We start from the raw sequence: 16,838 nt of genomic DNA on the forward strand, positions 1-16,838 counted from the left end.
ATGTCCCCTAGGCGGTTGCACGCCTGGAGCGCCGCCGACTGTGTGGCGGAGGTGGTCTTTATAAGAACCGACCCCGAACGCATCTTACTGAGAGCCTCGATTTCCCCGAAGATGTCCTCAATGTGCTGAACAAAGAACATGGGCTTGGAGGTGGCGAACGTCCCCCCATTGGTTCGAGAACAGACCAAATAGCGGGGGAAGTACTTCGCCCCAAGCCAGCGGGCCTGTCCCTCTTCCCAGGAAGTGGCCAAGGGGGAAAGGGCAGGAGAACCAGAACCAGAGACAGTACCTTTCCTTTTGAAAGACTCGGCCGCAGAGAGACCTGATACGTGTTGACGTTTCATCTGTGAAACGTCTACCCTGATACCACCCATTCCGACCAGGGGCTCTCCCCACGGGCGCCACCCAGCCTCAGCAAGGGCCACCTGGCTGGATGACCGTTGCTGGGAGTCCTGATGCCCCAAGGAGACGGGCATCTACTCCTTGGCCGACGTGGGGAGGGTGTAGCTCAGGTATCGGCAGTATGATCCCTGTGTTGTCAGGGGCTACAACCTAGAGGGTACATGACGACCCCACTACAACAGGCTGGCTACCGTGCTGGATTTCTGGTGCCATGGAAAGTCCATCATGATCGTAGGTGCAGATGGGGATGCACTAAGGGCGTAACTTCTACAACCCATCAGGCGTTTAGGCCCAATTTGAGGAATAGTGAGTATGGTTACAACGCCGGTACAAAGCTGAGGGCCAAGGTCTTAGTGCACTGAGGACCAATGGTACACCACATAAGGCGTCCTTCCCCAAAAGGCTCGTACTTCTGTAGAATTTTGAAAAATGGAGGTCAAACCCCAAGGGGGACCATCACATGGAAGGCCGAAACGGTTGAAACTCCTTTTAGTCGCCTTTTACGACAGGCAGGAATATCTCGGGCCTATTCTTACCCCGGACCTGCAGGGGGGATTCTGATGGAATGTTATCTATCGTTTCTGCCTTATTTCATTCTGAATCTTCCTGAGTTCTTTTAAATTCTGATCCTACCACGGGATCTCCAATCTCTTCTTTACCAAGCGAGGTGGCTCAGTGGTTAGCACACTGGACTCGCATTCTGGAGGATGACGGTTCAATTCCGAGTCCGTCATCCTGATTTAGCTTTTCCGCGATTTCCCTAAATCGCTCCAGGCAAATACCGCGATGGTTCTTTCGAAATGGCAATGCCGACTTCCTTCCCAGTCCTTCCCTAATCCGCGAAGACCGATGACCTCGCTGCTACGTCCCTTCCCCTAAACAACCCAACCCCCCAATCTATTCTATACCAGATCCTCCTTTTCCTTCTATCACGTCATTAGAAAACTCTTTCTCCTCATAGACGCATTCTTTGTATCTGGCTGCACTCTCTTCTGTGTTTAATTGTGGTATTCCATTGCACTTTTAACTTAACGCTCTTGCTATTAGTTTCAGAGAACTTTTTTAACTTTCTTATATGCTTAGTCAGTCCTTCTGACAATCATTTAGTTTTCAGTTTCTTCATATTTTTATTGCAGCCATTTCACCATAGCTTTCCTGCACGTCCTATTTATTTCATTCCTAAGTGGCTTGTATTTATGTATTCTTGAGTTTCGCTGAACATTACTGTACTTCTTTCATCGATCAGCTGAAGTATTTCTTCTGCTACCACTGGTTTCTGCACAGTTACCCTCTTTGTATTTATGCTTTTCTTTCCATAGCCTAAGAGAATTTCAAACGCACCTCTTCATTACTTTATATTGCCGTATCCTACCTCTGTCTGCATTGGTTCTTCCTGACTAGTCTCTTAAACTTCAGCCTACTTTTAATCACAACAAAATTGTGATCTGAGTTTATATCTGCTCCTTGGTACGCCTTACAATCCAATATCTGATTTGGAAATCTCTTTCTGAGCAAGATGTAATCTAACTGAAATCATCCCGTACCTCCTGGCGCTTCTCAAGCATATCTCCTCGTCTTCAGATTCTTGAGCATAGTTTTCGCTATTCCTAGCTGAGATTTATTGCAGAACTTAATTTTTCTCCTCTCTCATTCCTAGTAGCAATCCCACTGTTGTGGCGTAGCAAGACAGCCACGCCACGGAAGTAGCCGAAAGGCACGCGTTTAGTTCACGCAGGCAAGAGATAGGTCTGTAACAGGATACGTAATGAATGCTATAAAGAAAAGTACGTAGCCTCTGGAAACTTAACTTTAATCCATCCTTGGTACATCGCTATTGACGATACAAGTGAGACTGTAGATTCAGGCAATAAACTACTAGTGGCGCCTTGCTAGGTCGTAGCCATTGACTTAGCTGAAGGCTATTCTAACTATCTGCTCTGCAAATGAGTGAGGCTTCGTCAGTGTGCATCGCTAACTACGTCGTTCGTACAACTGGGCGAGTGCTAGTCAGTCTCTCGAGACCTGCCTTGTGGTGGCGCTCGGTCTGCGATCCCTGACAGTGGCGACACGTGGGTCCGACATGTACTAATGGACCGCGGCCGATTTAAAGATACCACCTAGCAAGTGTGGTGTCTGGCGGTGACACCACACCCACATTCTCCCGTAACCGTTTCTCCGACTCCTTCCTCTAAAACTGCATTCGTATCCCCCTTGACTATTAGATTATCATCTCCCCTTATGTACTGAATTACCAGTTCAATATCCTTATATACTTTCTGCATTATTTCATGTTTGGATTGCAATGTCGGAACGTATGCCGGAACTATCACCATCGGTGTTGGTTTGCTGTTAATTCTGAATGAGAACTGCCCTATCACTGAACTGTTCACAGTAACTCACTCTCTGTCCTACCTCCCTATTCACACGAATGGTACTCCTGTTATACCATTATCTTCCACTGTTGATATTACATTGTACTCATCTGACCAGAAATCCTTGTCTTCTTTCCGTTTAACTTCGCTGACCCCACTATATCTAGAATGAGAATAAGCATTTCCTTTTTCAGATCTAATATTCCTACCACTTTCTAACTTCTGATATTCCACGCCCTAACTCGTAAAACGTTATCCTTTTGTTGGTTATTCAATCTTTTTCTCACCGTCACCTCCTCGTGGCATTTCTGGAGATCCGCATTGGAGACCTAATTTTGAATCCGTTGCCAATGAAGAGATAATCATTACAGTTTTCGAGTACAGGCACGTGTCCAGTGGATAAACATATATCTTAATTCAGTTGCTTTTATTGCCTTTTAAATCATCATACCATTGACCATTGCTGATTTTTTTTCTCCTTTAGGGGCATTTTTCCACTCCGAGGACAAGAGGGCGCCCTTAACCTCTTTTCGCTCCTCCACCCTCTTTGACAGGCCCGTTGGCTGAATGAGGGGTGGTTTCCTACGCCAATCCCTTCGGCAGTGGCGGGGTTCGAGCCCGGAACCGAGAACGTGTCGTTTAGTAATCAGAGGTGCTACCCCTAGAACACAGGAGCAGTGAGATTTGTTAGTTTATTATAGACTCTCAGAAAGCTGTAAGGAGCTATTATTCACCTTTTCTGACACTTGGCCACGTCTTTAAGCATTGTCCCTGTCAAAGGCTATGCAAGGGACAGCTTTCAAAATTCCCTGTGATGGGATTTTTCGTATTTCCCGAGCTGCTGCTAGTTTTTGTACCTGGTCTGGCTCGACATGTCACCTAGCTGCAAGCTACTGCGGTGCGCCCTGAGACCTGGTCCTGCTAACATTCAGCTGTACAACAACGTTATCTTACCTCGTACCAATAATGGGTGGCCGATTAGCTTGCCTAAGCACTGTAACATCACATGTTGTAGCCTCTTATTACTTTTTCGTCTTGTCTGCTTATTTCTTGATGGGATTTATAGGGATATCAAATAGATCATTAAACTGTTCGTCAATAAAAATGATTATATAAGTAAAGCACGTGACTATTTCACAACTAATAACATGATACAAATCCCTAGAGATTCTACCAATAAATATGCAGCCAAGACAACATGATAATAAAAGCAGCAACAACAAGTTTGCAGATTTTGAAAAGGAAAGACCAAGTATTGAAATGAACCCACGAACAACACGAGTACATGGGCAACCAAAGCTACATAAACATCATACACCAGTTTGTTCAGGCTTAATAGTGTTAACTCCACACGTGTTTTATGAACAAGAAATTGAACGGGTTACGGGTTATGTAGAATCAGTACAAAAATCACTCTAAAAATTCTGATAAATTGGCCCAAAAAATAAATGACATCAAAATTCCACCTAATGGCAACTAGTATCAGATGTTTGTACATACAGTTTGTCTACATTTATGTGCCCATATAAGACATTGTAGTTTAGTGTCTATTATTGCAGCTATAATTCAGTTTTTTGGGATTAATGTAGGTATTTGCTAATATGTATGAGACAGTTGTTTCATTTGGAGACATTTCTATGTAAATGTAAAATTTTTGGTACTGATGAAGCTATGCTTGGTGATTACTTCCACAATTTTTGTAAGTTCTTTTGTAATATTATTTGGGGATCCTGGATTTTCTGCCAGTTCTTTTATCATTTTATTGTATCACCAAGGAAGTTTAAAGTGTAGATGCCTTATACTCCAAAGAAAATCAGTTTCACAGTTGGTAGAATGGGTGTATCTGTTATTTTTTGGACTAATTCTAAGTTCTATATAATCCTTTTTGTGGTTTTCAGCAATTTTGCAATGTGGTACGTAGGATTTTTTTTTTTAATAGATCACTAGTCTCGTTGGGCTATTGTGAACTTCCGTCTTGGACTGGATCATGAATGTTTGTGGTACAGAAATTCTTTGTATTGTATTTTGTTTCTGTGCTTTTTTGAGTACATTCTTTTGCTTTATAATGTGTTTCTAAGTATCATTTGGAATCTAATAGTTGAACCACACTTTGGTTCTTCATTTTTAAATTATGAGTGGCTTTTTTTAATCCACATATTTATTTATACCCATGAACACTACACTGTTACTTTGATCAGTTCCTGTATCCATTGCCAACTTCCCTGCAAATCTTTGTTTAGTAACATAACTGTTTGAGCTCTGGTATTATCTCCCTCCATTTTTCTAGGAGTCTGATGGGTTTTGATGGAGCCATTAATTTTCTTCACTGCCAGTTCCGTGACTAGCCCTGTTTTTGTATTATTACTTTGTTTATTCCTTCCTATGCTACTATATGTTCTGTTTCTATTATGGTGTTTCTAAAATCTGCATTTATTAATTTTTTATAGTTAATGTTGTGATTAAGACGCTGCTCTATCAGTTATGTTTCCACTTCACTAATTTGTATATCAGTGGGATTCACTATGCTTGTATAAAGTGTATTGTTGAAAGTCTCTCTCTCTCTGTGTGTGTGTGTGTGTGTCTGTCTGTCTGTGTGTATGTGTGTCTGTCTGTGTGTGTGTCTGTCTGTGTTCAAGAGAGAGAGTTAGTTCTGCTGCAGATGTTTTTTTAACAGTTTTATTTCTATTTGTGCTGTTCTATTGACAGTTTCTTTGCTATCTGTTTCCTTTATAACCATGTGGGCTGTGACAATATAATTTTTCAGATAAGCTGCTCTCAGCAGGTGCAAAGTTTATAGTTGACATTTTTACATGCTGTTGCTTAACTTCGTTACTTAACCATAATCTTCATGTTTCTAATATCTGTGTATACTGCCTAAGAGTCACTGCTTAACTCAATATAAATTTAATTTCGAATCATATGATAGTGATTCCACTTTATGTTGAATATCGAATTATTTCAAGTCCTGTGAAGTTGCATGAGATTTTTCTACTTGTGTTGTAGGTTAGAGATGGAAGTGCTTAACAGGAAGTAACAATACTGTACATGTCTGCAGCTATTCTTTTTCAGTTGGCACTTCGAACCATATGTTACTCACTCAGCTCTGCCGCTGACGAACTTCCAGAAAAGGGGTGTATCTTACAAGGGGGCTAGGAGGCGGCAGGGTAGTGGGAGAGAAGTGTGGACGGGAGTGTAGCATGTAGGGGGTAGGGAGGGGGAAGGAATGGATAGGAGTGTGACTTAGGAAGAGAGCAGAGATTAGAAGAGAGTGTTGATGATGATGTCATACGATCGTGGGCCACTATATGTTCAAATTTCCCTCCAGAATGAACGTTTTATTCATACAGTATTTATTAGCCTTTTACTCATTTAAGTCATATTTAGCTTATGATTAATGGGCGTTGTTTTGTTATATCTTTGACGTTGGTCATTTATTATCTGTTGCCAGTCTCTGTCAGAGCCATTTTCTTTCCATCAATGGGGCTATTTCGAATTTGAGGAAGTTTATGCAAGCATTTTCGTTTATTCTAATTTATGTTATTCGTTGTTCTCAAAAACCTCTCTTTTATTCACTGTGTTCCTACTTCCTTTCTTCTCTCCGCTTCGTTTCTGCTTTTTTCCTTCTTGCATTTGCTTAAATTTATGTTTTGTGATGTTTTGTTGTATTTCGTCCTATGCCTCATATGTTGTGTGGCCATGTTTAGTTACTTGATGTTTTTGATAGTTTCCTTGGTGCAACTGGTTTCCATTATCAGTGGTATTCGTATGATGGTGACACCGAGACGCGTGAACTTGGACTAAGTGATTTGTGATATTATCCCAGTCGTCTACTTGCCTACGTCTCCCCTATATTGATATTTTTTCACGAGAACATCCCACAGAATGTAAATGTAGAATTTGAGGACTGACGATTACGCTTTTCATGACTCCAAAAATACAGTATACACATGATGCACCAACAGGCTGTCTTCTCAAAAAGGTAAGTACCTGCAGAGGCCAAACGTGTCTGTAGAGCAGGTACCTGATGCAGTGAACAACGGAGCCAGTATATAAGCAGAAGCGAGTAGCAATCACTCTGAAGGCAGCAGCGCAGGAGACGCTGCAACTGCCGGTTCCCTGGGGAGGAAGGACTCTGCGGAGTCACAAGGCAGTGGCAGCGGTGGGCACAAGGCGGTCGTTAGCGTAGGACGTGTGCCGCCGCGGTCGCCTCCGCCGCACGGCCTCCGCGGCTCTTGGGGCGTGCCGCCACACTTGGACACGCGCCTGCTCCAAACTGCCAGTGGTGTTCCTACAATAACCTGTTAGACATACTGTAACAAGAACAAGTCTACAGTTAATGGATTCATAAAATAATCCAAGATCGCAGTTTACTATTCTTACTAGTTTCAGCTAAAGTCATAAACCATTTGCAGAGCTGTATTACACAGAACACTGCCTATCCCCAAAAGTGCTTTGGCACAAACTGCCACAGGCTGAGAAATATTTTATGTGTGTACGATCATCAATCGGCAGGATGCATCTTCATAGATTTTGTGAAAGCTGCATAGCTAAAACTTGTTATCCACCACAAAAAGAAACATTTTTGTTAAATAACCTATAATATATATATATCTACAATATGAACAATAATTATGGAGGAGTGTGTCATCATATAAAAGGAAAAGTTGTCACTACATGTTATTATCAAAGAGACCATCGCATGCACTGTGTAGTAACATGGCATCAGTAATCTCCACATGTGCAGAGTGAGGTAAGAATTAACACATTTTATTTTAGAGACATAGCACCGGGAAACAATATATAATTTTCACTTAATAATATTACAATGTCGTATCCACACCGCAAGTATTACATTACATAGGTTCCACATGTGCAGCGTGAATATCATGTTTACAGTTAGCCATGACACATAGCATTGGTGACCAACAACGAAAATGCCCTTATCGTAGCAGGTAAGACACTACACGATGTTATGCGCCAGGTCTTAAAACGAGTCAACGTTCTCCCAGATGGTACTACTGGTAGAAAATTCAATGAAGCAGAAAAGCTACTGACAATTTACAAACTTGTTAATGTCTAATTCCATTGGGAGCCGTTTGCACCACGACCGTACTATTTTCAATATACACTGAAGAGACGAAGACACTGACGCACCTGCTAATATCGTGTAGGGCCTCCTTGAGCTTGCAGAAGGGCCTACTCGACTAATTGTCTGAAATAGTGCTGGAGGGATTTGACACCGTGAATCCTGTAAGGCTGTCAATAAATTCGTAAGAGTACAAGGTGGTGGAGATCTCTTCTGAACAACACGCTGCAAGGCATCCCAAACTTGCCCAATAATGTTCATGTCTCGGGAGTTCGGTGGCCAGCGGAAGTGTTTAAATTCAGATGATTGTTCCAGGAGCCACACTGTAGCAGTTCTGGACGTGTGGGGTATTGCACTGTCCTGCTCGAATTGCCCAAGTCGGTCATAATGCCCAATGGACGTGAATTGATGCAAGTGATGGTACAGGATGCTTACGTACGTGCCATCTGTCAGAGTCGTATCAAAACGTATCATGAATCCCATATCATTCCAACTGCACACGCCCCACACCATTACAGAGCCTCCACCAGTTTGAAGAGTGCCCTGCTGTCATGCAGGATCCATGGATTCGTGAAGCTGTCTCCATACCTTTACACGTCCATCGGCTCGATACAATTTGGAGCAAGACTCATCCGACCAGGCAACGTGTTTCCAGTTTTACAGTCGAATGTTGGTGTTGACGGGCTCAGGCGAGACGTAAAGCCTAGTGTCGTGGAGCCATCAAGGGTAGACAAGTGGGACTCGTCTCCGAAAGGCCATATCGATGATGTTTCGTTGAACGGTTCGCATGCTGACGTTGATGGCTCAGCACTGAAATCTGCAGCTATTTGAGGAAGAGTTGCACTTCTGTACGTTGAACGATTCTCTCCGATTATCGTAGGTCTCGTTCTTGTTTTTTCTTACCGCAGCGATGTCGGAGATTTGATGTTTTACCAGATTCCTGGTACTCAAGGTACATCTTGAAATGATCGTACGGGATAATCACCACCACATTGCTACCTCGGAGATTCTTTGTCCCATTGCTCGCGTGCCGACTTAACAGCACGTTCAAACTCAAATCTTGATACCCTGCCATTGTCGTAGCAGTAACCGATAAAACAGCGCCACACACTTGTCTTATATAAGCGTTGTGACCACAGCGTCATATTCTGGCTATTTACATATATCTGTATTTTAATACGCGTGCCTGTACCCGTTTCTTTGGCGCTTCAGTGTACTTTCGATAAATTGCAGCCTCGCTCGTAAGGATTGAAATCCTTTATTTTACAGATCGATTCCGGTAATTTTGTGACCATCGTCCGTGCAGCCTATTCGAACCTTGTAGGCCCATATCATAATAAAAAAAACATTTAACAATTTCTATAAGACGTAACTGTACTGTGATAATTACTTCTAACAGATATCTTCACTTTTACTTCTTACAGTAGACTTCAAAATTCATAAGAATTTGACTTGGATCGGCAATAAAGCTGTGAGGAGGGGTCGTGATTCTTGCTTGGGTTGCTCAATTTGCAGAACACTTGAATGCAAAAGGCAAAGGTCCCGAGTTCGAGTTTCGGTCCGGCACACAGTTTTAATCTGCCAGGGACTTTTAATGAAAATCTGCTGAATTTTTCAGATACTATGCAACACATTGTGATTCGATCGGCTCTGTATTCCTGAAATGAAACATGAAAACTATCGCGTTTCACCGCGGATGTATAATGTCCGAATTACATGAACAGTAACTGAGATATAACTATTCAAATGTGCGCTGCATGAGACTCAGAGCTACATCAAGAGCAATTAATATTCCAAAACAAGCAACCTGTTTCCAGTTTACAGAGATAAATACGTGATCAAGTGACTGAATAAATGTGGATGAGACAAGTGGCAGAATTAAAATATTTCTGGGTGTTAAATCCTGCCTAGTCGTCAAAGATGGAGTGTCAAGGAAACCTGTTCTCTCGGATCGCTAGAGAAAAATTCAAGAAAATCGTGTTAATGAGTTTTACGAGGGCTATCCAGAAAGTAAGTTACGATTGATCGCGAAATGAAAATCAGAGTGAAAATCAGAAATGTTTCATTTGTAACAGTTAGCTACACCTTTCAGCTACTTCTCTACCTAGTCGCCGTTCTGACTCAGACATTCGTCGTAGTGTTGTACCAACTTTCCAATACCCTCATCATAGAAGGCAGCCGCCAGTGCTTTCCGCCAATTCTCTACGCTGGCCTAAAGCTCGTTGTCTGTGCCAAAATGTTGGTTTCATAGCCAGCGGTTCTTTTGAGCAGAGATGAAACTCAGTGGGAGACAGTTACGGGCTGTATTGTGGGTAACCAAACATTTCCAATTGAAACGATGCAGGAACATCTTCATTGCCCCTGTAGAATGAGGCTGAGAATTGTCTTGAAGACGAAACCGCACGACAGTTATGTAATGATGGTTGCATAGCTTCAGGGGAAAATTCTCACCAGGCCCTCGTAGTTGGCGGGAGACACTATTTTCTATAACATCTTTATGCGCTCACTAAGAGCTCAGGAATGAAAACAGCGACATAATTCTACCTTGAGTCATACTAGAGACTCTGCCCAACACATCTTTGCAAAGCTTTATCGGATTTTCATAGTCGTTTCCATTTCGCGAACAATCGTAACTTACTTTCTGGACAGCCCTCGTATTACGACAAAGTAAATGACAATACTTAACTTTGTGTTAAACAGATGTGTCGCAAGCAAATGGTGACAGGCAAAATAATAAATCTCTTCAGTACAACAATTCCAAGTTTGAGCTCCATAGAATGTATGAGCAAGGCAATGAGCTTTGACACTTCTGTCCGAGTTACTAGTCTCGATGCTAGAGAATTGGCCGCGACCAGTCGGCGCTGCACTTATGTCCATAGAGACCGCTGCCGTCGGTTTGTCGTCCTGGAGAGGGGTCGGTCACCGTACAATTTGCTGACGTCTTCTTCACAGCCCTCTCTGCTCTCTCGTTTCCAACTGACTCGCCGGCGCTCGACTTTACGCCGTAACATCCCTCCCCCCCCCCACCCCAGCCCCCAACACCCCTCTCAAGGCAACGGACCGTCGTCGTATAGGAAGCTATAGAACAGCGGAGGAGGCAGGAGCTTGAACACTTGGAGTGACTGGAAGCTGTAGCTTCAGGGGACGTCAGACTTCCGGTCGTACCCCGCCATGCAGACTTCGCTTTGGCGGAAACGTCCCCCGCAAAACAACCACAAGTGTACGCCTCCATCTCCTGAGGCCCATAGCAAGACGTAGAAGGCGTCGTCTGCTTCGGCATGGGTGGGTTCAACTCCATCGGCAGGACGAGAGGTGACGGAGGAGGCGAAGGCTCCGTCTCCATGTGGTCGTCCTGCAGTGTCGTGATGACACTGTCTCTCAGCTGCGGTGGCTGCGCTGTCCCTCAGATCCGTGAATCTGGAGGAAGAGATACAGGAGGATCACCGTGCACGTAACAGTGGCGTATTTGACTGTGATGTCGGCCCTGCAGTCAGTCTGGGCCTGAAATGAGATACGAGCATGCGCCAAGTCAACGAAGGAACTCGCCTCGCACCCACCATCTGCTGCCGCTAAAAGCCCTGAAAAACAATATCATGCCGCGCGAAGCGATACTTGCGGTCTTCCTTCGGCGCCGTATGGAGAGGAGGGTGGAGCACGTAGAGCAGTGTCCAATGTCGGCGGTCGTGAAGCAATTCCTCTGTCGATGGTCCATCTCGTGGATGTGAACAATAGGAGGCGACAAACAGTTGCATTGCTTGATCGCTGGTGTGTGCGGTGCGATATTTGGCCATCTGCTGCTTGAAGATTCTGACAAAACTTTCTGCTTCTCCGTTTGACTGTGGACGGAGCAAGGCAGCAGATGTGTGAGTCTTGAATCTAACTTATTAACTGCGACATGTATATGGTGGTTGGGTGGTCGTCGATCGGTGTCTAGTATACTATCAAGAGCGAACACATCCTAATCTTTCTCGCCAGAGCATAACATGTAAAACTGTAGATATTGACTAGATGAACTGCTTTATGTTTGGAGTTGTGTAATGCCCGAAAGGCCTTTAATAGAATGCTTTCCTAATCATCCTACTCCGTATTTAATCCTTTTAGACTGCTGTCAATGAAATTTGCAACGCTGCAAACAAACATCATGCTTGGAAGTTCCAGTTAATGAAATCCTGGTGCAACCGCACGAAGTCGGCTGGTGTAACGTCATCTACACTCTCCACACAAAGAAATTTCGTGCAACCTGTCTTTCATTCTGAATATTAGTGGATAGTGAGAAAATCTTGTTAATGCTCGCATGAGCAGGAGAAACATCTACCAACATGTGATGGAATTTGACAACGGCTGGATCTTACACTATCGAGACTGTGGGTTAGTGTTCCGCGACACCGTTGCTCAAGTGTGTCAGGATCCCACGTCTGCCATGTAGAGAATATGGAACGACGTTTCCAGATGGGCCATAGCACCATGCAAGGTATGAGTGGGCTTCATGTCTATAGCACCGAGAGGACAAACATAAAGCGGTGAAGGACTATGCTGCCACCTTGTAAGCGGGCTGGTATGTTTTAAATTTGGATTACCCGTGAAAGTAATTGCACATTGCACACATGACCTCGTGTGAGAAAAGTACCCTCTCATATACAAAATTTCGGCTCATGAATCAAATTTAGGAAAGCGACCTGACTTAATGGAATTTATAGAAATTTATCTATCTCGTAGCCACTTCCGACACGAGGGCAATGGCTTACAGTACGCTTATGGGCTTCAGTGATATAAGCAGTCATGTCAATAATCTCACCAAGCATGGAAGTTTATTTTTTTTTTTTTGTGGTTTTAGGGAGCACAACTTCAATGGTCATTAGCGCCCAGACTACGTTAAGAATGCACCGCGAGGCACAAGTTTAAAACAACAACTAAAAGGGAAAACACGATAAAAGACAGACTGACAGGCATAGGATTAAAAAACAGCATAATCAAATGTCCTTAGAGAGGTTTGTCAAATTGATAAAACGAGGAACGCGAGCAGCTGCTCGTGGGTCATCCGCTAAAATGGCATCTAGAGTACATGGCAGGCCAAGATCAAGACGCAGTGTGTTAAAATCCGGACAGGACGTTAAAATGTGGCGGACCGTCAGCAATTGCCCACATGGGCAGAGCGGCGCCGGCGCAGCCGTCAGCAGATGCCGATGGCTGAACCGGCAGTGTCCAATGCGTAACCGGGCCAAAACGACCTACTCCCGCCGAGAAGGGCGGGAGGAGGACGTCCAAGCCGCGGGAAGAGGTTTCAAGGCCCGAAGCTTGTTGTCCGTAAGTGCAGCCCAATCGGCATGCCACAGCGATAAAATGCGCGGACAAATTACCCTGCTACAATCCGACGAAGGGACACAACAAGAAGCTGTCCGAGGCTGGAGGACCGCAGCCTTGGCCGCAGCATCTGCAGCTTCGTTCCCAGGGATACCGACATGGCCAGGAACCCACATAAAGCTAACCGGAGAACCGACGTCCACCAGCTGCTGAAGAGAGCGTTGGATCCGGTGCACGAAAGGGTGAACCGGATACGGATCACTGAGGCTCTGGATGGCGCTCAGGGAATCGGAGCAGATGACATAAGCAGAATGTCGGTGGCGGCAGATGTAAAGAACAGCCTGGTAGAGGGCAAAGAGCTCAGCTGTGAAGACCGAACAATGGCCATGGAGCCGGTATTTGAAACTTTGTGCCCCGACAATAAAGGAACACCCGACCCCGTCATTGGTCGTTGAGCCATCTGTATAAATGAAGGTCATATTAATGAACTTCGAACGAAGTTCGACAAAACGGGAGTGGTAAACCGAACCGGGGGTAACCTCTTTGGGGGGGCGAGCTGAGGTCAAGGTGAACGCGAACCTGAGCCTGGAGCCAAGGTGGCGTGTAGCTCTCGCCCACTCGAAAGGTTGCAGGGAGTGAAAAATTAAGGTGTTGAAGGAGGCGACGAAAGCGAACTCCAGGGGGTAGCAGGGCAGAGACATACAACCCGTATTGACGGTCGAGAGAGTCATCAAAAAAGGAACGATAAGACGGGTGGTCGGGCATTGACAGTAGCCGACAGGCATACCGACAAAGCAGTATATCGCGCCGGTAGGTGAGTGGCAATTCGCCAGCGTCAGCATGAAGACTCTCTACGGGACTAGAATAAAACGCTCCGATCGCAAGTCGTAAACCCCGATGTTGTATGGAGTTGAGGCGGCGTAAGATGGATGGCCGTGCAGAGGAGTATACGAAGCTCCCATAATCCAGCTTGGAGCGGACGATCGACCGATATAGATGAAGTAGGACGGTTCGATCCGCTCCCCACGACATACCACTGAGAACACGGAGGACATTTAAAGAACGGGTACAACGGGCAGCCAAATATGACACATGTGGAGACCAGCTAAGTTTCCTGACAAATGTAAGACCTAAAAATTTTGTTGTCTCCACGAATGGGAGAGCAACGGGACCGAGTCCTAAGGACGGTGGGAGAAACTCTTTGTAGCGCCAGAAGTTAATACAGACCGTCTTCCCGGCAGAAAAACGGAAGCCATTGGCGACACTCCAGGAGTAAAGACGGTCAAGAGAACGCTGAAGGCAGCGCTCCAGGACACGTGTACACTGCGCGCTGCAATAGATGGTAAAATCGTCCACGAAAAGGGAGCCTGATACATCAGCTGGGAGGCAATCCATTATTGGATTGATCGCTATGGCGAAGAGAGCGACGCTCAAAACTGAGCCCTGTGGCACCCCATTCTCCTGGTGAAAGGTGTCTTGACAGGACAGAACCCACACGTACCCTGAACTGTCGATCCATTAAAAAGGAACGAATAAAAAGAGGGAGGCGACCGCGAAGACCCCATGTATGCATGGTGCGGAGAATGCCCGCCCTCCAACAGGTGTCGTAAGCCTTCTCCAAATCAAAGAACACAGCCGCGGTCGTGCGCTTCCGCAAGAAGTTATTCATAATGAAGGTCGACAAGGTAACCAGATGATCAACAGCAGAGCGGCGCTTACGAAATCCACATTGTAAAGTAGGCGGCGAGACACGAGCAGCCAAACCAAACGAGAGTTAACCATTCGCTCCATCACTTTACAGACACAGCTGGTAAGCGAGATGGGTCGATAACTGGAAAGCAAGTGCTTGTCCTTCCCCGGTTTAGGAATCGGGACAACAATAGACTCGCGCCAGCATGCGCGAACATGTCCCTCAGTCCAGATGCGATTGTAAGTACGAAGAAGAAAACCTTTACCCGCAGGAGAAAGGTTCTTCAGCATCTGAATATGAATAGAATCAGGCCCTGGAGCGGAGGACCGTGACCGGGCAAGTGCGTTTTCGAGTTCCCGCATGGTGAATGGGGCGTTATAACTTTCACGATTCGAGGAGCGGAAGTTAGGTGGCCTAGCCTCCTCTGCCTGTTTGCGGCGGAGGAAGGCAGGGTGGTAATGAGCGGAGCTCGAAACCTCTGCGAAAAAGCGGCCGAAGGCATTGGATGTTCAAATGTCTGAGCACTATGGGACTTAACATCTATGGTCATCAGTCCCCTAGAACTTAGAACTACTTAAACCTAACTAACCTAAGGACAGCACACAACACCCAGCCATCACGAGGCAGAGAAAATCTCAGACCCCGCCGGGAATCGAACCCGGGAACCCGGGCGAAAGGCATTGGAGACATCCTCTGGGGCCACAAGGATGTCATTCGCGACCATCAAGCCAGAAACTGGTGAGTGGACCTTAGTGCCAGATAGCCGGCGCAGGCTACCCCAGACAACAGAAGGAGTAAAACTGTTGAAGGTGCTTGTGAAAGCAGCCCAGCTTGCTTTCTTGCTTTCTTTAATAACACGACGACACTGTGCACGTAATCGTTTATAAGTGATACAATTCGCCACTGTAGGGTGGCGTTTAAAGGTGCGTAAAGCACGTCGACGAGCACGTAAAGCGTCTCTACATGCTGCGGTCCACCAGGGGACGGGTACGCGACGTGGAGAAGAAGTAGGGTCAGGGATGGAATATTCAGCAGCAGTGAGAATGACTTCCGTGAGGTGTGCGACCTGACGATCGCAGCTTGTGAAGGTCTGATCCTGAAAGGTCGCCCTGGAAGAGAAGAGCCCCCAGTCTGCTTTGGAGATGTTCCAACTAGATGAGCACGGGGAGGGGGTATGCTGCAGGAGATGGATAACACACGGGAAGTGGTCGCTCGAATATGTATCAGAAAGTGCATACCACTCAAACCGGTGTGCAAGTTGGGTAGTACATATAGAGAGGTCTAAATGGGAATAGGTGTGAGATGTGTCCGAAAGAAAAGTAGGGGCGCTAGTACTGAGGCAGACAAGATTGAGCTGATTGAAATGGTCTGCTAACAGGGAGCTCCTCGGGCAGGATGCGGGAGAGCCCCAAAGGGGATGGTGGGCATTGAAGTCTCCAGTTAACAAAAATGGGGCAGGTAGCTGAGCAATAAGCTGCATCATGTCTGCCCTGGTAACGGCAGATGGCGATGGAGTGTAGACGGTACAAATGGAAAATGTAAAAGTGGGGAGAGTAATGCGGATGGCAACTGCCTGCAGGCCGGTGTGCAATGTGATGGGATCGTAGTAAATATCATCCCGGACCAGCAACAAAACCCCTCCATGAGCCGGAATACCTAACACAGGGGGCGGGTCATAACGCACAGAGGTGTAGTGTGCCAAGGCAATTTGATCGCGTGGGCGTAGCTTCGTTTCCTGGAGGGCTACGTCGAGCGGACGGTGCAAGCGGACCAGCAACTTCAAGTCCTCTCGGTTGGAGCGAATGCTGCGAATATTCCAGTGAATAAGTGCCATCGTAAGAAGAAAAGGAAGCTGAAAGAAGGGGTCACCTCGAAGGCCGCTGAGGGCCTGGCTTCGAGCGAGCACTGCCGCCGCTATCAGTAGGCGGACAGTCATCGTCCGTTGGGTCTATAGGTTCATCGGCCATCTTGGTAGGATGGCCGGGAG

This window comes from Schistocerca piceifrons, chromosome 7 (assembly GCF_021461385.2).
Source record: "Schistocerca piceifrons isolate TAMUIC-IGC-003096 chromosome 7, iqSchPice1.1, whole genome shotgun sequence".
Lineage (NCBI taxonomy): Eukaryota > Metazoa > Arthropoda > Insecta > Orthoptera > Acrididae > Schistocerca > Schistocerca piceifrons.